Below are 22,430 nucleotides of genomic sequence, written 5' to 3'. Positions count from 1 at the left end.
TCCTAGTCTTTACCAAAAAAGACAGCATATGAAACTGGTATTATATTGCTATTAGACGTAGCTTCTGTTAATACAATAAAGACAGCTAAAGAGACAGCTAGCATGATTTACGGCTGGATATAGCAGCCAGAACAAACAGTCAACATAAAATCCATCAATCTGAACCGCTCAGAGTTAGATGGTTACGCAGAAATGTCTTCATTCCTTTGAGAAAAAAAAAAAGGCCAGACATATGCATATCCCATTTATAATGCACAAATAATCGATAGGAAACAAGTCTAAACTGACTGTCTGCTTTGGCCGAGTGCCTGCAGTGACAAAGACTCAAACAAGTAGATCTGCTTGTCATTTGCAGATTATAAAACAACAGCAGGGCCGTCGCAGACCGACTAGGCATCCAGACATTGATGCATTCGGCGAACGCTTTTACATAAAACAACTAGCAGTGCATTCAGACTATATACTGGGTTGCTTGAATTAAACTCATGACCTTCACATTGCTAACTCCAGACTTGAGCTACACGAATGTATCTTCATGTATAGATGCTTCTCAGACAAACCAGCAAACATCATATTGTAGTGTGCTTAAAGGAAAACAAGGTGAATACATAACGCTCTCTGCGTACACTGTGATACGAGGCAAGTGTTCAGTGATATTTGTCCACACTGAAAGCATGCAACAAAAATCACCAAGCAAATCTGAAGTTAATGGCTACCGTGAACTGTTTGTTTACCAACATTCTTCAAAATATCTTGTCTTGTGTTCAACAGAAAAAAAAAAAAAAAAAAGAAACTCTTGAAACAACTTGAGGGTGAATAAAAATGAAACAGACGTTAGATGAAAAACCTGAACTTAAATGAAAATTAGAAATGTTGCATTGGCAACTAACTGAAATAAAACGATGAAGTACTGAAATTACTAAAAATAAAAATAAATAAATAAATAAATAAATAAATAAATGACAAAAATTAATTAAACAATTAAATTGGAAAATATAAAAATGAAATTTATAAATGAAAAAAATAATTCATAAAATTAAATAAAAAGTGATAAAAATGACATTACAACAAACTAAAAATAAACAATTTTTTTTGAAAATGACACTTACTAACCGAACTGCTAAAAGTACTAAAACTAAAATTAAAGGGGTCATATTATGTGATTTCAAGTTTTCCTTACTCTTTGGAGTGTTACAAGCTCTTAGTGCATAAAGAATGTCTGTAAAAAGTTGCAAAGACTAAAGTCTCAAATCCAAAGAGATATTCTTTATGAAAGTTAAGACTCATCCACACCCTCCTAAAATGGCTCATTCAAACCCGCCCCCACATGTCTACATCACGATGTGGAACGATTTGCATAATGCCACCCAAATGTTCACACAAAGAAAGAAGGTGTAACCTTTGATTCTTGCTGTTGCCGCTGGCGCCATGTCGTGAAGACACTGTTTCGTTGTGAAAGCGAAAATACTTCGTTTGGCATTACAAAAGAGGTCACAACTAGAAATCAGTCGTTAAGTTGTATTTACAACACTGTTCCAGAACAGTTCAACCCAAATATTCAGATGTGTGCAGCACATGTTATGGAGGACTGTTTCTTGATCCTGGGATAGAAGAAGACTACAATGCCGGCTGTTCTGACTCTATATATCTTACATATATAAAGGATTTGCCACTGATGATTCAAACGCAAGTTTTGATTATTATAGTACATCAGCTCTCATCATTAATTAATCCCTCCCCCCCCCCTCCTCTGCACATTTTGTATGTTTCTCTTATGGCTTCAGACGTTTGTTCTATTCGAACGTAAGTGCCCTGCGAAGTGGACATCACAGGATATTCCGCCATGATTCCAGTACGAAGTGAACATATGTTACATTTAACATGCATTAAAGTGTGCGATACGTAAATTTAAATTGTATTTATTTACAGAGGTATATGATGTCACACTTGTCCGTGTGTGAAGACGTTGCGCAGTGCAAATCCGTTAATGAATGTTCCGAAGTGAGGTAAACTTTAACAGATTTCCCCTGCTCATGGAGTAGGGAGCAATGAACACTGTGTAGGGACCACGTCTCTGGGAACACAGTTCATGCATGGAGCTCACTTCTAACAAGCTGATTATCTAAAGCAGGTGTATTAACAGAGAGACATGCAAAATATGCAGAGATGGGGGTGCAAGGACTGGAATTGAGAACCGCTGGTGTAGAGTAGAGCTTGCTGTTTGTCGTTTCTCTGATCAAAACTGCAGACATGGTTTTATGTGGCGCGATGCAACGCAACGTGTAAAAACACAGTATAAGTCATTATAATCCGTGATTATGTCCCCACTGCATGCAACAAATGCCTCGTTTGTAATGGGTTTTATTGTTATTGTCTGTTCTGACCGGGACACGCATCACAGTATAGTAAGGGGTATTGGTTAAACGGATCGTAGTTGATCCGTGATCCATACGGACCAAGCACCATGGTTCGGCACGCGGGTGATCTGTGGATTAATTGCAAAATTTAATCATAATAGAGTATAAGTTTATCATTTGTTCATATTTACACAAGAAAGCAAATTTTAAACAATTCCATAGAGAAAAGGCGAAAGGGAACTCAATTCGTTACTCGCGAGCATACCCATCTCAACAATCATTCAGGTAAACGAAATACTGCTGCTGTCATTAATGATCATTAAACAACAAAAATATCCCATCTCAGGTAAACGCAAGTCAGTTATGTCAGTTAAAAACGAAAAGACTGGATGCTGTCATTAATGGATCATTAAACAGCAATAAATATGCTGTGTCATAAAAAAACAACAAAACAACCTTACATATACTTAATTTATACAGTGAACACTACGCAGTGTTATTTTCCCTGATTATTGCATTTCTGTATTTGAACACTACCAACCTTACTTTATTTGTAACATATTCTGTTGTATTTATTTTATTTTATGCTTTAATTTGTGTATTTGTTCTTTTTTTATGGCTTGTTAATTTGTTTATTTTCTTAGTTAATTAGTAGTATTGCTCTGGTATCAAAGTAGTACTTCGCTTTAAGTAATGTTAAATTGAAATATTTTCTTAGTTAATCTCCGAGTAGTCAAAAACCGTAGTGTGCTGTGGTATCAAAGAAAGGCCAATTTATATCTTCGCTTTAAGTAATAGTGTACGTCGTGGAAAGCACGTAGGCACGCCGTAAATACTTCGAAATATTTGTCTTTTGCAGTTACGCCGCCCGAAACGCTAGTTGCTGATCCGACAAAATGGCATCTTTGTAATCCGTCATACAGATGGCTGTATTTCCTCACTTCTTCAATTAATCGACTTGGTCCATTTCCAACTGAATTTCGGAATTTAAAAATGGCGGGCGGTCCAGGGTGCATCATTCCGAACCGTGAGACTTGATGATCCGATTTGCGTCCGCGTCGTCGCGACCAGTTACTAGTAAGGGTACGGCGATACTACATTCAATGCGTATGCTACACCTATGCTTGAGGCATTCAGCCAATCACAATGCACTGGATAGCTGGCCAATCAGAGCACACCTCGCTTTTTAGCCCGATGAGCTTTGTAAAAAACTACATTTCAGAAAGGCGGGGCATAGAGGAGAAACAATGTACAGTATGTGGAAAATAAAGGGTTTTTTTTTTTTTTTTTTTTTTTTACCTTAAACCGCATAAACATTTCATTACACCAAATACACAAAATAATGTTCTTTATAGCAACATCAAATGACCGCTTTAAAAGTGAAATTTGAGGACAAAATTTAAAATATTAATAGTTATAAAAAACACCAATTAAAAATAGCAACACTAAATTTAACTACATTTCTCAGCAGCATTATAGTAGCTCAGCTTCAAAATAGTGGCGTGTGTTTTAACCACATTAATAGCTTGCCACACTGGTTCACACTCTGATTAACACTGACACTCAGAAGTTGAAAAGACAGGGTTTATCACATCATGCCTTGTTACAAAATGGTTTTACACCAAAGAGATGCTGCAGAGACCGGTTCACCATAAACACTTAATACGGCACACTTATGAACTGATAATAAGTCTATTTATCAGCTAGAAGGACTCAGTCCTGCACCTGCAGATTTTTCTTCTTATACACCTGACTGTAATTTGAAAGTGAACCAAAGACCCTGATTAGCTCCTTCAGGTGCACGTGTAATTACAGCCGCAGCTCAAGACTGCAGGAGGGCAGATCTCCAGCAGGACCGAGCACCTCTAATCTATTCTATGCACACCATAACACCTGTATTTTAAGAATTTAATTATACTTAATAATAAAAAAAAAACTAAAGTGGACTATATGCACAAGTAGGGATGTAAAAAGTACTGGTATGTGGGTAACATGCTGATACCAAAAAAAAATTAAATAATAAAAATTCTACAATATCTATAGTAGACAGAAAAAGTAGGCAGTTAACTTAGATTGAATAAGTCCTCTACAATATAAAAAAAAAGGTAGAAGCCAAACCAATCAATGTGACCTTATTAAATGATTTATAGCTAATAATCATGCAGTGAAAACTATTCTAGTCATTTAATAATTGCTTGAATTACATCAGTTTAACTTAATTATAAAACTAACAAATTAGACTTTAAAGAGCAGTATACATTTGTCATTTAGCATGTTACTTTGTGTTATCAGAATCAAATTTACCCACAGATGTAAAAAAAAAAAAAAAAAAAAAAAAAAAAAAAAAAATAAAAGCCGATGACAGAAGCAATGGACATCATCCAAGTAATCACTTTTTACAAAGACATATTGCACTGCTAAATTAAAACTGTAAACAATTCAGTTCAATCATTTCAAGCTCATTGCATTCTGGGAGGGAAAAAAAGATTGAGACTGCTGAAATGTGAGTGCCATCAGTCTAACAGAAAAAGGGATTCACTGGTCATAAACCAGCATTATTAGCTCAAAGTAAATTAATTATGAGCAGTTTTATTTCTCTTAAAGACAAAAACTCTCTCAATTGACAAGAGTAAACACTGAAGGACAAAAACAACTTCCACTAAGTCTCTTCAGAGACCAAAAAAATAAAGAAAGAATTCTGGACTATACTTATTGATTTTGGGATCCATAAAGAGGTCCACTTTTGATCATAACCACTAAGTTTCACAGAGAGTCAGGAGGACTCATCAATCCAAGTTTCTGTCCTGAATCTATTTAATTTTAATGGTCATTGTAATTTTAATACATCTACTGTTCAAAGCTTGATCGCAGTAAAATTGTTGTTTAAAATAACACTTTAATTCAGCAAAGACGGTTAAAACTAATTCAAAATGACAAAACACACATTAGTAATGTTCCAAAGATTTCTGTGTTGCATAAATGTTGTTTTTTTCTATTCATTAAAAAGCCCTGAAAAATAAAATAAAAACCATATCACAATGTCCACAAAAAAACTAAGTAGTACATACGTTTTCAATAATGATAATCATAAGAAATGTTTCTTGAGCACCAAATCATGATATCAGAATGATTTCTGAAGGATCATGTGAAATTGAATTGCATTGAGTTGTAGTGTATGTCACACATAAATACATCGCAGCTGCTGTTTGACATGAATGCATTAACAAAGGCATGAAAATAAGCCATGTAAGCTGCACTCACCATGTCCCTCTATGTCACGATATAGCTGTGGCCATGACTGCACTGACTGCAACAGAACACCACCAACCGCACTACGATCTGAGAGAGAAAGAGACAGAGAATACATTTATTAAACACACTCTGAGGGCCAATGTAACACTGCCGAGGAAATGCTTTAAGAGACAAGAGCAGTGTGTTAAAGCCAGATCTGCAGAACAGACTGAGGTAATGGCTTGATTAATAATAGATGGGTAAGCAGATTTTGATTGAATGACACTTGCTTGAGAAGTGTATCATTATAAAGAATTTTCAAGCTTGTCAAACCCGCTCCCACATTCACACTACATGCTGTAATATACCACAATGAAACATGTGAAAGAAACAGCTCAACCAAATCCCCATTTATATCATTTAATACGTGTATGATTCCACTTTTTTCATTTAAATCTAGCCGTCAGCAGGAGCTCTGAAATGTCAATTGCATCAGCACATATTCAAAGTTAGCAATCAAGATTTTACGCTCCAGGTTTGATGTCAATGACGATGACATTGTGTTTTTAAATATGACAGAGCAAGAACTGAATTTTAAAGTGGACACCAATAATTTCTGTGAGGTACCTATATTATATTTTTTCTCTCTTTCCTTTTCTTTATTTTAATGTATTTACTACTGTTTAAAGTTTTGGGGCCTGTGAGATTTTTGATTAATTAATTTATTTTTAAATTAATACTTTCATTCAGCAATGGTGCATTAGATTAATCTAAAGTGACAGCAAATTTCTCAATGTAACAAAAGATTTTTATTGCAAACAAATGTTCATCAAGAAAATAAATATTCAATAAAGGAAACCTGAAGAAACAAAAGATCTGAAAATGTAGCTTTGCATCACAGGAACACATATATATATTTTTTTCAGCCAACCAGACACTTTATGCATCCACCACATTAAAAAGAGCAGCATGAACATTCTTCAAAATATTTCATTTAGAATTCAATGTTAGAAAAATTTGGCCTTTCAAACCTGACAAGTAAAGTTTGAACAAAAAAAAAAAACAGCACTAAAATTAAAGTCTCTGGAACAAGCACAAACACGGTGATATAGACATGCAAAGGTGCAGTGACCAGATGAGAAGCACTGATGAAATCAGCAAGCTTCAAGAGAAGATGAGTGTATGAGAGTGAAAGAGAAAATGTGAATCTGTGTGGGTGTCCCCAAATATAATAAACTCATAGAAATAAGACATGAAAGAAGTTTATCAAAGGTTCCAGGCACTGATGCAAACACACGTCGCCCACAGTTAAAAACTGAGCTTCAAAGCCCACATTCAGACAAAAAGCAGACAATACAACGTCGTAAATAAATGACGCATTGTTTTGTTTCAAAGTGACACTCTAAATCCCATCAGAAGCTTCCTCGTCTAATGAGGTCACTTCCTACTCTAAACACGAGCTGATCTACAACCAGCTTCCTCTTTCCCCAAAGTCATTAAAAGAGTCTTCCTGCATTTTAGACATCTGGTTCAGTCCAGTGAGATTATGACTTTTTGTACTAGTTTTAATTGGATAGAATAGCAGCAAATGAGTGGTATGGTAAGTTAAAGTTGCCTGCACGCTATTCATCGAAGCATTTGCACGATTCACCAGGCCTCATCTACCACATGTGTGGGTTTTTAATAAATGTGAGCATAAATTTCAAGTAAAAAGGCATATAGTTGGGTCAGCAGAATATTATACCAAATCAAACAGGGAGAAACTGTGTATCGCCACATGAGAACCATTTCTCTGTTGTTTCTAACAGCGAAATGATTTCTCCTGATGTGACATCAATTGGCCATATCATCTGAGGAAGTCACATTCAGTATGAGTTCCACTGTGATGTGAAGCCACTACCAGAGACTGAACGAACTTGAATGTGTCTTGGACAGAGAGAGTGAGAGACAAACACTGAACTAATCTGATTGCAACAGCAGATTCTGTGTATGAGATAAACACATTAACAGACTATTTCATAAATCTGCTACACAAACAAACACAAAAACTATTTTTCAGACCAAAAAAAAAAAAATAGGAGTTCTCTCAAAATAACAAATTTGGTGGTTTACTCACCGCCTTATTTTTTCCAGACAGACAGATAATGAATAAATAAAAGCTATAAAATAAGTATAAAATAGAATAAGTTTAAATTAAAATAAGCAAGTATAAAATAAAAGCAATAAACAGAACATTTAATTAAAAGAAAGAAACAAAAAAAAAAAAAAACATCAAGGATATTTCTCTGCCTATTGAAAAAAATTGATTACAATTGATTTAAATTATTTTATCTGGCAGGACTAAAAATGCTGACCACTTGCTTTGTTTGAGGTGTTAAGATGGTTTGCATAATAAAACTATTTATTTAAAAAATAAAACATGACCAGTTGTGCATCATGATCAATTGCAGGTCTATACAACTCACACACACACATGCTATTAAAAAAAAAAAAAGCAAAACAGACAAAATTACAAATCTCCGCTCCACCATTTAGAACAACATGGGGTGAGTTATTAACACCAATTTTCCTTATGGAGCAATTGTTCCTTTAAATCTGCTATGAGATCATAAACAACACTCATAACCTTTTAATAATCTCACAAAACACACAACATTTACAACTTTCCTCGCCTTCCCTTGTTTTCTGTCAATCACTTCAAGGTGATTGTTGGCTTCTCTCATTCAAGACCTAAAAACATCCTTCAGCTCGCCCGTATCTACGCCCAGGATTATGTTATAGTCAATCTTTTTAACAGTTTTATAGTTATGTGCCAATTAAAGGCTTTCGCTGTATCCACATTGAGCTAGGTGACATCAGACATGCACACAGTACATGACGTGCATGAGATATAGCAAAACTGGCTGCCGTCATAAGTCTGTCAGATATTACTGCCTCAAATTACAGGTTCTTTTGTGTGCAAACACACATACACCCAGCCTCCCATCAGCAGACAGTGACGCAAGCAGACATGGTACGACTTAACCTTTTGCTGTACGGCGCTTTCACAATAGCATTCCACACATGCTCCAACAAACCAGTTTATCTGTTCAGAGAGAACTGGTGCAGAAACCTATATGCTCCCCTGCTGCTGGAAGGCAATGATTCCCTCTCTGTCTAGTACTGTCAAACAAAAATAAGCCTACTATACCTCTCTGGCCCTCACAAAGGAAGAAAAACTTATTTAGGGCCAACGGGGGACTAATGCAACTGATCATCTAGAAAGCATAAAGGTATTGCATATATGATAGGAAGTCTGATCCTAGACCAACACAGACCCTCAATAAACAAACCACACAAAACAAAAGCAGTGCTCTATGAATAATATTCGTACAGTCAGTGTTTGGGATTGACAGCTGTATTTCTTTGATTTTCCAAATCTGCATGGCTTTGTCTGGCATGAAACACAAAGGAAGACACATTCTATATATTTATATAGAAATGTCTTAGCTTGGACATTATGATAAGTATGTTCTTTTGTGTTCTGTGCAAGAAATAAAAGTTTGGAACAACATGAGGATAATTTACTGTCATTGGTCAATCCCCAATTGGCCAAACAAGAGATTAATATATCGTCCAAACCCATTTATTGGCAAGAAAGAGATCTACAAGGAAATCAAGAAGCAAAGAGAGAAATTCAAAGCATGTTCAAAATAAAAGTAAAAATAAACAAACAAACTAAACTTAAGCTAAGCTAAAATAAAATAGCCAAGATATTTCCTTGCCTTTACAGCTCAAGATAGGGAGATAGACTTCACCATCCATGCAATGATATATGAAAAGTGGTCTGGATGAAATGGAAACTAATTTAAAATGAAAAGAAAAAAAAAAAGTTGCAATTGCATTTGTATTCCACTGTTTTGCTTTTTTGCAGTGTGATTTTTCTCTCTCAACTCAAAAACACTGTTTCATACAATAGTTACACATGCTGTTCCAATGCTCAAATGCCTATTTCTACCAGGCGTGCGTCTGTTTCCTCCACAGCACCTGAACATTTTCCAAACGCATTAGCCGTAAACTGTGCAGGCCCGGGCTGAACCCGGCGAACTTAAAACAGTAGACAAATGTTCAGTGCCTTCATCCGTTCTCCTCCTCGCGCTCTCTAAATGCAGCGCTGCACTCTTGGCCGTGTAGGTTCCTTTGTTCAGTGGAGTGTCTGTGTCTGTCTAGTGAAGTGAGCTCTCCTGATCTGAGACCACCGCTGGCATGGATCACACTCGCTCCTGTGTGTATGTGTGTGTCTGCAATAGAAGGCTCTCCTGCTTGGCTACCAGAGTTGGCATGGTGTTCCCGCTCCCTAAATGCAAGACTAAACTCCTGTTTCTGTGTGTGCTGTTGGCATGGTGCTGCAGGCTTCTACAGGCCGCCAAAGGCCTGGCGCCATGGTGACATGATGTCAGACGACCAGCTGGTGAGAAGGGTGATGTGCGCTGGCACGTAAGTGTATGCACGTGCATGCATGCATTCACACACAACCGGAGAAAATGAGCATGCTCTCTCACACACACACACACGCAATACTTCATGTGCACAAATGTACAGAGTACCACTATACATTGTAAAAAAAATCTAACTATCAGTCGGTTGCCTGAACAATTAGTCAACTTACCAGTATAACTGGCTGTTTGCATAAGACTTATGTTTAAAACACAAAAAGTGCAACAGAACGGAAGAAAACGAGAAGAAAACTGAAAAAAAAAAACCTAAATCAAAGATTTTTTGCTTAAAAAAATAAACATCAAAATAAAATAAAATAACTTGAAAATGAAATAAAAAAAAAAACACACTATAAACAACAAAACAACTAAACTGATAAAAACTGGAATGAAATGAAAACTAAAATATAAAAATAAAAACTATATTTTATATTCTGGCCAATATATATCAATATATAAATCATTTTTGACTTAAAAACTTATTTTTAAAAAATATTTTCCAAGTGAATTTAGCCAGCACAACTTTACAATGTGTAGCAAAGAATTTATTTTTGTTTCTATTTTGTTTTATGCCATGTATCTAGCATCTAGAAGCATTTTCATAGCAAGAATGAAAATAAAAATAAATAGGTAAATGAACAAATAAATAAACAGAAAAAAGAAAAAAAACAAGAAAAAAAAAAATAAATAATAAACTACGGGAAAAAAAAAAATTCAAAAATTCTAGATCTTCTGCTGACAACACTATAAAAAAAATCCAAAAAACTTTCTGGATGGAAAGAAAAGCTGTCTTCCACATAAGAAAAAGTCTTTCCAGTTTGGAACAACATTTATCTGAACATCATCTCTTGACCCGTAACAAAGATAGTGTAGACTACTTCACATTAATAAACACTGTCGTAATTTGCTATTCTGTTTCATATAGATCCAGATTATCAGGACACAGAAAAACACAGACAGACGTCCAACAAAATGACACTGTTAAATTTTGGTCCATTTAGCAGGCTGGCACACAAACCCCCCACACACACTTCTGAACTGGCACACAGATGCTCTGGCCTGAACTGCTCTTGGCTTGGTGGGTGCAAGCTGGCACAGCTGGACCTCTCCATATCCCACAGAGGTTGAAACTGTGAACACATACACCATAAATGGCACAGCTTTAAGTCAGCAGTGCCCCCCACCAGTACCATATCATTACAAGAGGACTAAAAACAAAAGAGAGATCAGTCTTGTTAGCACATGAGATTATTTCTAAAGGAGAAACTGAGAAGGAGGGGAAAATCTTCAATAACACCTTTCCTGAGTAGACTCAAGTGCAGTAAATACAGTAAGCATGGTGTCAGAACTGTGATGCAACTGATGGCACACTGCATCTACAGTGACACTACAAGGAAGTAAAACGTGACGACGGTCCATTGAATTACTGACAGTATCAACAGACTGGAAAAAATTATTCCACATATACCTCCATAACCACACCTCAGGACACTGTTCAGATGTTTTATTTCAAGACATTCGTCAAGTATTTGTCTAATTCTTACACATCTCATCCCAAGTGTCCTTTGCTAATTCCAAAATATAATTTTAGAGCTAAAAACAGAGGCTTGAGGCACTGATATGTAAATTAATACAATTATTGGAATTATTTTATCTTTCTACCTTTTTTCGGCAAACGAGTCTTTACTAATAGCTAAAGTAAGTTTAACTGCATCAAAAACAGTGATTTTTATGTTTATATGTCATGTTGCTTTTCTGTTACCATTTTAACTATTATGAAAAAAAAAATCAATCTGACAACACGTTTTGTGCATGTTTTCGTACAGCATGTGTTGAAAGAGAGAAAGTGGGAGAAAGAAATCATGCTTCCATATGTAATAAAAGGAATTTTAACCAAAAAAAAAAAAACATGGAATAGTCATTTTTATGCTATTAAAGGCCATTTTTGTTTGCCTGGTCAGTGTCTTGGTTGTTAGTTTTAGTTCTTTTGCCGTTGTAGACAGTAAGGACTTTGAAACAACTGAAATAATTTTGCAAAGTGACAAAATTAATGAAGTCGACAGACGTGGAACTACTGCATTTGTGTGTGCTTTCTGGAGAATAATTGCACACCTTACAGGGCTTCTGACTGTGACTAAAATTTTTGACCAAAAATATTAATTTGCGAGTGAAGTTCTGCTTTGGTCACCACTGGCGACTAGATATATATATTTATTAGGGGTGGAGCGGATCACGAAAAAAAAAAAAAAATCAAACCATACGGTTCTCCACGCACTGGGACCGCAGTTCAACTTAAATCAGACTATGCATCTGTAATATGATTTGCTATGAATAACACTTAAAACAAACAGGGTTCGGCTAATGTATGTTTCTGTTGATGGATTCGCATTCTGGCTAAGTGCAGCTCAACCAGGCCTCGTCCCATTCGTCGATCTTTGTGATATCACAAATCCCGGAAAATATTTGTTGTATTCCAAACGAGTCATTCATTGTAGTTTTTAAAAAGTGATTTCTGTTAAATAAAATATCTCCTTCTGAAGTGGACCTTGAGCTTTGTAACTTTGCAGATCTTTTTTATGCTCAAACAGCAACATTACAGACTAACTAAAGCTGAAAAAGCGAAAGCATAATAGCACCCCTTTAAATGACACAATTTTCATTTTTGGGTGAACTATCACTTTAAGATTCCCATCCCTACTCTTAACTGTCTGTCTGCCACTCAAAAATACATGGTGAGTAAGTAAGCCAAGACAGACAAGATGGTTGGGGGCTTTGTCTACATGAATCAATATTACTCCACAGTCCCACTGTGCAGTAGCTTGACCAATATTACAATACGAAAACAAACACCATCTGTACAGAAGGTAAAGGAGCATCTCTGATCCTAATACCTAATTCCAAAAATAAGCTTGGCAGAATAGCAAGCGCACTAAGATTAGCAGAGCAGTATGGTTTCGCGCAGAGATTAAAAAGAATCTTTTTGGTTAAAGCTGCTCTGGACGACAGCTGTGAGGGTGGACAGATGGTGCGCTGGCCTGTAGGGGAGAAGCCAGCGAGACTGTGTCAGGACAGGGTTACTTGGTCACCAGTGAGAAACCATGAGACCAAAAAGCTTATTTCTGCAGCACAGCACCCAGCGGCCATGATTAGCATTTAATGATGCTTACATATTGAGAGCGCTACACTCTCAGATGAATATAGTTACGAATACTGCTAGCCAGAAAAAGAGCCTAAAAAGTCAAGACTGCTAATGCAAATACGGTTACTACTACCGTTGGCTAAATATATATATTTTTAATTTATACTGGCATGAAAAGTAGAATAACAATGCTAATACAAATGCTTCTGTATGTCAAAAAAAGCATCACTTTAGGGTTTTGCTATGTATCGCTATGAAATACGCTGATAAGCTTTGCCAATTCAAATACTAATTGTACATTATGACTAAATGCAAGTGCAAAAATTATGTCTAGGACGTGTCTAAATTTCATACTGATATAAAAAGCTTTTCAGTTAAAATATTTGATCATATGTGTGCACTTTACCACTGTATAAATGTGGTTAGCAGGAAGTAGAAGCTCCTGCTCTCTTCATTCGCTTGAGGCTACAATTTGGCTAACAGACTTGGTGAACTGCAGGTTGATTTAATGCTGCTAGATTCTGTCTGAGAACAGACAATGATTACACTATTACACAACACTCAACTTCTAATCTGCGAATTTAAACTACAAATTAAATTTCAGGGCATTTTCTGAACTGTTTAATAGATATACTCCAACACTCTACCAGCAAACCAACTATAATAAGGTAAAATGAAAAGACTGAAGAAAACCACTCTCACAAAACCGTACTATGGCAGCAGGACCATGGTACAAAGATGATATATGAGACATTATTTCAATATATATTATGGTACTGAATGATTACTGCATTCATATATCTTATTTACATCCCTCTTAAAAATTTTTTTAAAAAAAATAGCTAAAACTAAAAAATAGCTGGTTTTAAGTTGGTCAACTAGCCTGGTCAGCTGGTTTAGCAAGCTTGTTTTAGAGGGTTTATGAGCATTTTTTTAGGTGGTCCAACTGGGAGCAAATACAGGAACGATGCAACAATGCAAACAATGCAAATACAGGTGTGGGCTTCTGCTTTGTCTAACACAAACTGGATTAGACTATAATGAGTTCAATCTATGCCAGTCTACAAGAGAGTAATGCATTTTAGGCCCCGTTTACAACTTCAGTCTCAGGTGATCTGATTACAAGTGGTCAGACCTACATACAACGCATCCAGAAAGTTTTGTGATCCAAACCGTAGTGGGAGGTAGTCCACATCACATTTACACTATGCACACTGATGCAAAACTGCCTACTCCTGTCAATCAACCATTGCACTCATCTGTCAATCAAGCAATGGTTTTAAATTTTGCTATTTGTGTGTAACTTAAAGACTGATAAACTATAGAAAACTCATACATAAAAATGCACACGATTTCACAGTCAATATGTAAAGACACAGATAATATAAAGCGCACACACCTGAAGTTCAGCAAATACAGTTTGACAGACTTGTCGGGCTTGTCCAATCGTTTAATCTGCTCAAACTCCACCCCCTTTTTTCAATCTAACATAAGATTCTATTGACATTGGTATCCATCCAGTATAACCAAGTACCTGCCCTACTTTTTTCCTGTTTCACTCAGATGTACATCACAATACATAAAAAAGATCTGCCTCTTCTTCCATTACATAACATCTTTAAAAGACCAATTATAATGCAAGCTTGTAATGATTTATATTCTCAAAGATAATAAAATAAATCTAGTTAGCTCTATGCGACAAGCAAAAACAGTCTAAACATTTACACATGCAAATTAAATTTTTCCAGGAGAGACCAGCTCATTTTAAACAAACAACCTGCTTGTTTGCTTCCACTTTATGCAAAACAAGCATTTGGATTTTTGGTCAAAACTTTTCCAATGAACTCGATGCTATACCAGATTAACCTACAGGTTAAACTGCGACTATTATATAAACTTTAAAAAAAAACAGGGTTTTAGAAGTTTGGCAGTGATAAATGACACTCATAATTCAGTGAGGTAACCCTGGCAACAAGACAACCAATAAAGACAAGTATGACCAGCTCCAGTTAAAGGGCAGGATTTCCGCTGTGGCCAGTGGGGTTTATAAAATCCTCCTGCACATTTATCAAAATCACCTTTAATTATGAACTGCAAAGGAAATGCAAACCACAAACTAACATACACAGACCTGAAAGAGGGGATGGTACTAATCAAAGAGCACACAAACAAACGGGCAAGTCATCGCAAAGAATTCACACAAAACCCATTCATAGACAAACAAGCACTTTAAACTATTCTCACCATACTGGTTCCAGACATACAGTGACAACATTCAGCTCAAAGCACACACACATTAAAGAGCATTTCACTGGCACTGAGCAGGACAGGCGTAAAGGCTGTACCAGTGATTACAGGTTGGCATTTTGTATGTAGATGTCTGACGCCGTACACGGACAACTCAACTTTCAGGTTCCCAATTCAGTCACACAAAAACTTTGACAGTTCTTTGCCATCAACACAAACCTCATTCAACACTGCCAGACAATAACACTGATATATTCTAATTAGTAGTCTAGAAACACTTCATACTTCAAACACAGACGTTCACATCCAGACAATCATCAGCATGCACTCATATACACTCACAAGTCAAGTACTTACATTTAAAATTGCTCAGTTTACTTATCAATTCAGACAAACGCTAACACTATGAAACAAAGTAGGCCTATTTGTTATTGTATTTCAATGCATTGCCATACCAGCTTTGCAGACATAGATTCAAAATACAGCAGCAAACAAATTATTTTGCTTACTGATTAATCTAACAATTATTAGCACGACTAATCGACTTGTCGATTATTTCACAGATTAATTGGTAGGCTTTTTGCTTTCGCAATAAGTTAAAATATTGAATTAAATATTTTCTAACTAATAAATAAAACAAGATAAATCACTTTAGTTTTTGAACCACACTGGTCAATACATTTTATTGCAGGCTCTTACATTAGGCCATATCATACGACTATTTGACAAAAAAAAAAAAAACTGTCACCATTGTCTATAATACTCTTTTCAGCCCTAATTCAAACAAACACAATAAACAAACATTTTATACATTTCAATTAAAAAAAAAAAAAACACTAAACAATTGTATATACAACTCTATAAAAGATTATTTAAAGGGATAGTTCACCCAAAAATGAAAATTCTGTCATTAATTACCCTCATGTTGTTCCAAACCAGTAAGACCTTCATTCATCTTAGGAACACAAATTAAGATATTTGATGAAATCCGAGAGCTCTCTGACCCTCCATAGACAGCAAGGGAACTACCACGATCAACGCACAGAAATGTAGCAAGGACCTCAATGAAACAGTCCATAGCCCCTTTCACACTGCACGTCGGACCCGGCAAATTGCCGGAACATTGCCGGGTCGACTTCTGTGTGAAACCAAACACGTCCCGGGATTGATTCCGGGATTGAACCCGGATCGGGGACCTAGTAACATTGCCGGGTTCAGTCCCGGAACGAGCGCTGTGTGAACAAAAGCCAGAACTAATGCCGTGTCGTAGTGATGACGTGCGTTATCGCGCGACTCTTTTAGTGTGTTTTGAAGGCAGATCAACGTTCGCGACGAAACAAATATGCGCAAACTGTAACGAAGCAGAGATCAGTTAGTTCCTTACTTTCCGCGCTGAAGCTGAGATCTTTCACCAGCTTCAGTGAAAGTTAACGTGCCTAGCGTTTTCGACTTGTACATTACACGTACACTCCTGATGTCACGTGTCTTCACGGGACCTTTACGGCTTGTGTGTGAATGCACGCACATATTCCGGGTAATCACTGGCAGTGTGAAAGTGCAAAATCTAGCGACCCGGGTACAAATGCCGGGACACATTACCCGTGTATTTGCCGGAATCGCAGTGTGAAAGGGGCTCATGTGACATCAGGGGTTCGACCGTAATTTTAGGAAGCTATGAGATTATTTTTTTTGCGCAAAGAAAACAAAAATAACAGTTTTATTCAACAATTCTTCTCCTCATCCCGTCTGCAGCGGCGTGCTCCCATTGTGGAGAGTATCATCATGATGCATGCGCTTGCTTTCGATTAATGTAAATAAATGTGCGCGTTACGTAAACAGCAGCACAATGCACATGCGTTGTATACATGAACTGGAAACAAGCGCGTGTGTCTCTCCACAATGGTTATTTTTGTTTTCTTTTCACACTAAAAAGTATTCTTGTAGCTTCATAACATTCAGGTTGATCCACTGATGGTAGATGGACTCTTCTGAAGATATCTTTCATACCTTTTCTGGACCTTAACAGTGTATTTTACTTGGCAGTATATGGGACAGTCACAGGCTTCCCGGTTTTCATCCAAAATATCTTAAATTGTGTTCCGAAGACGAACAGAGGTTTTACAGGTTTGGAACGACATGGGGTTAAGAGATTAATGACAAAATTTTCATTTTGGGGTGGAGTATCCATTTAAAAGGTTTTTCTTGGGTCCATCTTACAAAATCAAAGTTTGTCTTATGACATTAACATTTGGGCAGACCAAAAACATGTTTTACAGACAAGTCAATGTTGTTTGCTACAACATTGATATTTTGGCGGCTCTTCACCCTTCAATGTGTCAGTCTAGTTTGGCCTATGAAATAAAGTATTCATTCACCCAAAATTAAAATAGCGTTTTTTTTTTTTTTAAACCTATATAACCTTCTTTCTCCAGTGGGACACAAAAGAGGAAATTAATCCCAATATCTTAGCTGCTCTTTTAATTATAAAAAATGGATTGGCAAATAAGCAATGAAAGTTATAAATTTAAAGGGTGAAGGAATCCTTTAAAACTCCTTGTTTTACTTACACATCTAAGTTTTGATTATTTCTGAGAATTTGCGTTTTCAAAACCAACATAAGACTTAAAAAGTTTATTCATGCATCACAAACACAATTCATAGTAAACGGCTACAGTTATTGTTGGCCAAAGGACAGTAGGTTGCTAGCATCAGTCACCTTTGGGCATACAGCCCAACTACAGCCAAGCCTGTGATACAGAATACCAGCAATATCTGCCAAATATGAGAGTGGGACAGACACTGAAAGAGCAAGACACTAAAATTGCATCAAAAGAAACAATCAAATAACTATTTCCCATAATCTTTCTCCCAAACTCAATTCCATTAATTGGCATGTTTAAATGCAGTGGATAAATTCCATAGGTGCTTTGTAAAATCTACGCAGTGAAAATAATCAGCGCTAAAAGCAAAAGAAATTCAAGGTCCCTATGTCTTATTAGACTTAAATTATACTTTCAAAAAAATAAAAATAAAAATGGAGTGATGCTTGCCTAAGCAAAACTCAGCAACAATGCTAGGGTGTTTTTGTTTTTTTAAACATGTTGCTACATGGACTGGATTTTTACATATTTATGCACCAACAGGAAATCCATAATTCTACTTAAATGAATAGTTAGGTAAACAATGAAAAATGTGTCATCATTTACTCACTCTCTTGTCATACCAAACCCTTATGATATATTATGGGGAAATTTTAAAGAATGTACTTGTCATTCTCTTCCATGCAATAGCAATTAAATGAGAATGGTGTTTAAAGCTTCACCAAGAATGCAAAAGCCAACATTAACAGCATTATTCTCTTAAGCAAATATTTTGCATGAATTGGTTAAGCTGATACACAAAACCGTGCTGAGCAATTCAATCACAAAATAGATCACTCTGGTTCTTGAGGAACTAGCAGTGAATAACGACTTCAATTTCGGTTTGTCTGACACATACACAAAAAAATAATATGAATTGGAATACATAGTCCATGACTACTTTTATAATGCTTCTACTTCCTTTGTGTCTCCATTAATTGCAACAGCATGGAAAAGTGCAGCTAAAACATTGCTCAAATTTCTCCTTTTGTGTTCGACGGAAGAAAGCAAGTTAGGAATCTTTGGGCGAACTACTCCTTTAAAACAAACAGAAAACTTCTCCTCAATGAAACTATCAGTCTTGTCTGTAGAACAAACTCATACATAATCTCAAGCATGAGAAATAGTAATGCATTCTTATACTTAAATATACATATTCTATCAATCAATATACCATTAAAATCAATCTAGTAGGCTGCCTTGCTCCTAAATGGACTCAAATAAATTAGCAGGGTCCAGTATGATGGTCCTGTAAAAACAACTGATTTTATGTAAAATAATCTTGTTAATCTTTCTTTGCCGTATTAAATCAAAAAGGTCTTAAATATGAAATCCTACATTACAGATCTGTGTCAAACAAGACAGTGCATGCATTGCACTATAGTTAACTTACCTTGAAAACCCCTCAGGTTTCAGAGTCTCCCGTTCTCCCTCATCTGAAGATCATGCAAATAATTTCCACTGTAAATAGCGTGTTAAAGCGCCTCTTCTCCCGTAGATTAAACCAGTGAGCTCAGGAGATCACAGACTCTATCCGAACACCTGTGGAGAAAAAAAGAAGTTCAGAGTCAGACCACATACACACAACCACACAAGATCTGAAGATAGCGGTAGATGCTTGACGGTGGAAGAGGTTGTTGTGTGATTTTTCTTATTTGAGCATTTATTCTTAGATGTCAAGTAGAACTGGATGCACTGAGATTATGTGCAAGTCATAAAAGTGATGATGAGATTTCATGGAAAGTGCAGAATTGAGGGCAAAAACAGGAAGCCATTTTTGTAAGCGAGGTTCCAAATAATGCCAATGCAGTTCAACATCATCCAGCAGCAAGAAACAAAGATTCAATAAAGAAAAACCAAACTGTTCTCATATATCACAGTATGCAATATTTCAGACAATTTGGTATCAGGCTTCTCTTTATTGCACAGTGACTTGAGACAAATACCGGGCATTATTGTTGCATGCTGTGGCGAGGTGAAGCCAAAACGGATAGAACGCTTGCTGCCAGAAGAAATCCAAGAAATTTAAGAAACCCCCCTCCCTCCCCCTCCAATCGTTCTAACGAACTTCACATGCTAATTCTTGACAAAACCAAACCTACGGCAGCAATTACATGACTCACTTTGTGGATAGGTACAACAAGAATTCCATTCTCTAAACACACACTCTGATGGTTAAAAGAATGGAGGGAATATTTCCCTCAGGTCTCCTATTTGCTGTAGTCTACAAGACTGCCAAAGTACATTCAAGGTTCAGAACAGAGGAAAACAAGCGTTTCATTAGCACACTGTAATGTTTCTTTAGCGATTTTAAGTAAAAGTGAACATCCAAAGTGGTTGGTGTTAGGCTCCCAAACACACAGTTAGTTAAGCTAGAAGAGCTTATTTCTTAACCTAAACAAAAAGCATCTTTATCTTAAAGGTCAGCAATTTCGTACACAATCTGATCATTTACTCCTGACTATAAAACAAATCTGACGCTAATAATAAACAATTCCTCATTAATATCTAAATTGTACTCTTAAGCCAAAGTCTCACAACACTACACACAAGACCAGTGTTTAATATTCATACATAATGCACTAAAAGTCACTTAAGTTCAAACTAGGGTAACCAAAGGTTGTAACACCTATAAATAAAGCATTCAAAGTTATATGTTTATGCTTGGCAAACCACACCCAGCAAACATGGGCTTTCCTTTTTAATAATATCACAAATATGCAAAGCATGAGAGTTGCTTGACTGTGACAACCTTATCTATACGGCACACAATTCAATCACCAAAACTTCCTACGGTCAAACACATTTTGACAGTCTTCTGAAGAAAATGTAGTTGAAAAGCACCTTGGCTGCTTATGTTTTTGCTCATTTGTTATATACCCTGCTGTGTGCAGGCCTGTGTAGAGTTAACTAGCCTCTCTCGAGTAACCCAACACAGATACCTGCACACAGAGGAAACTAATGAACAAAAACCATTTATATCTGCAGTCGAGTTGCGTATCACATTCAGCTGGATATACGGTTTCAAAACGAGGGTTTTAGCAACATTGTAAGAAAAGTAAATGGGGCTTGATGTAACAATGGAGAGCTGTAAAAACACGCAGCGGCGGCCTCACCAACTTCCTTGTAACCTGGTGGATTCTCTGAAGAGGACAAAAAAACGAGGAAAGTTGGGGAAGCAAAGGCGTTTATGAGATAAACAGAAGTGTTTGAAATGTATAAGGACGGTGCATACGGAAATAAGTGTTTTTAAATTAACAGTTGGGATTTGTAGCGATTAAAAGTAGGTATAAGAGAGAGAAAACCGCGGGGTGGGAAAACAAGCTTCCTTTAGCATCTCCAGCCATAATGGCATTTGCAAGAAAGTTATACGTGCCTTACTATGAATGCATGTTGATTAAGAAAAATATATAACACAGTCGATTTAAATTAAGAGCACTTGGACTATTTATTTTTGACGTTTAAAAGCGAATCATACGAAATGAGTCATTCTTTGGGGTTTCCTAAGTATAATTCAATGGGAGCAAGGCCAATCGAGCATGGAAGAAAAGTATGAACGAAAGCAAAACAAATCTTACCCATGTTGAGCACGGCAACAGCAAACATTCCTCATAAAGCACCTTTCCCATTGCATTTGCAATTGCTAAAATAAATCAGGGCTCCGGGAATTCCATTCCCACTGGGGGGAAAAAAGTGAAGTTATTCCACAAGCGAGCGCATTCCCCTCATTATAATCATCCTAGAGGTATCCCATTTTCCAAAGAAAAAAAATTCAAGAGCATGGATGCCCGAGCCTTCTCGCTAACAAAGGGCTCCGGCAATCCTAGGTGAAACCCAAAGTATCGGTGTAGGAAAAAAATCTCAGCTCCGGACTACAAATGGCCAAACGGCGGATCCAAGACGTCCCAAACTTGTGCAGCCCTTTTTTTTCTCTCTCAAAGAAGTTGTTCCTGTTTCGCCAAAGCTTGGGGGAGGGGAGCTGTTTTATCAAGCTCCCGGCCAAAGAGAGAGAGAGAGCTTAAATCCCGCAGGCTCTTGTGTGCTAGAGAGCCACTAGAATACACGCTTTAAATCAAGTCTGCAGTGTATTTGTAGAGCGAGTGATATGCGTTAAAAATAGCAGTGGATCAAATAATAACCGCAGCTGGCTGCAGCGACACAAAGATCTCTTCTGAGAATCAACGCCAGACAATATATCGGAACACTTGTAGGGCTATGTTTCTCGCTATAGTAATCGACATTATATGTTTTAGATGCGAAAAGGATACTCTGTTTTCTTTATCCTCTCCTTTACAGTGGTTGGGGGAAAGCCGCTATATTTTAATGGTGAAAAGTGTGCGGT

At 36.7% G+C, this 22,430-nt stretch overlaps 1 protein-coding gene across 4 annotated transcripts in view; it reads right to left on the bottom strand.

Annotated features, from left to right (window-relative positions):
• Window positions 1-22,430, bottom strand: part of LOC109098557 (B-cell CLL/lymphoma 9-like protein) — an 83,989-nt gene that overhangs the window by 12,214 nt on the left and 49,345 nt on the right. For 2 of the 4 annotated variants that reach the window (XM_042717431.1, XM_042717434.1), the window contains exons 1-3: window positions 21,667-22,358; window positions 19,482-19,630; window positions 5,619-5,696 (exon numbers count right to left, since the gene is read on the bottom strand). The gene's annotated coding sequence lies outside the window, so the exon portion shown is untranslated. Of the gene's footprint in view, window positions 1-5,618; window positions 5,697-19,481; window positions 19,631-21,204; window positions 21,628-21,666; window positions 22,359-22,430 lie in introns of those variants that run through there. The other 2 variants (XM_042717433.1, XM_042717432.1) reach the window with 2 other exon arrangements.

The sequence above is a fragment of the Cyprinus carpio genome, chromosome B1 (assembly GCF_018340385.1).
Source record: "Cyprinus carpio isolate SPL01 chromosome B1, ASM1834038v1, whole genome shotgun sequence".
Lineage (NCBI taxonomy): Eukaryota > Metazoa > Chordata > Actinopteri > Cypriniformes > Cyprinidae > Cyprinus > Cyprinus carpio.
This window is presented reverse-complemented; position numbering and strand designations above follow the sequence as displayed.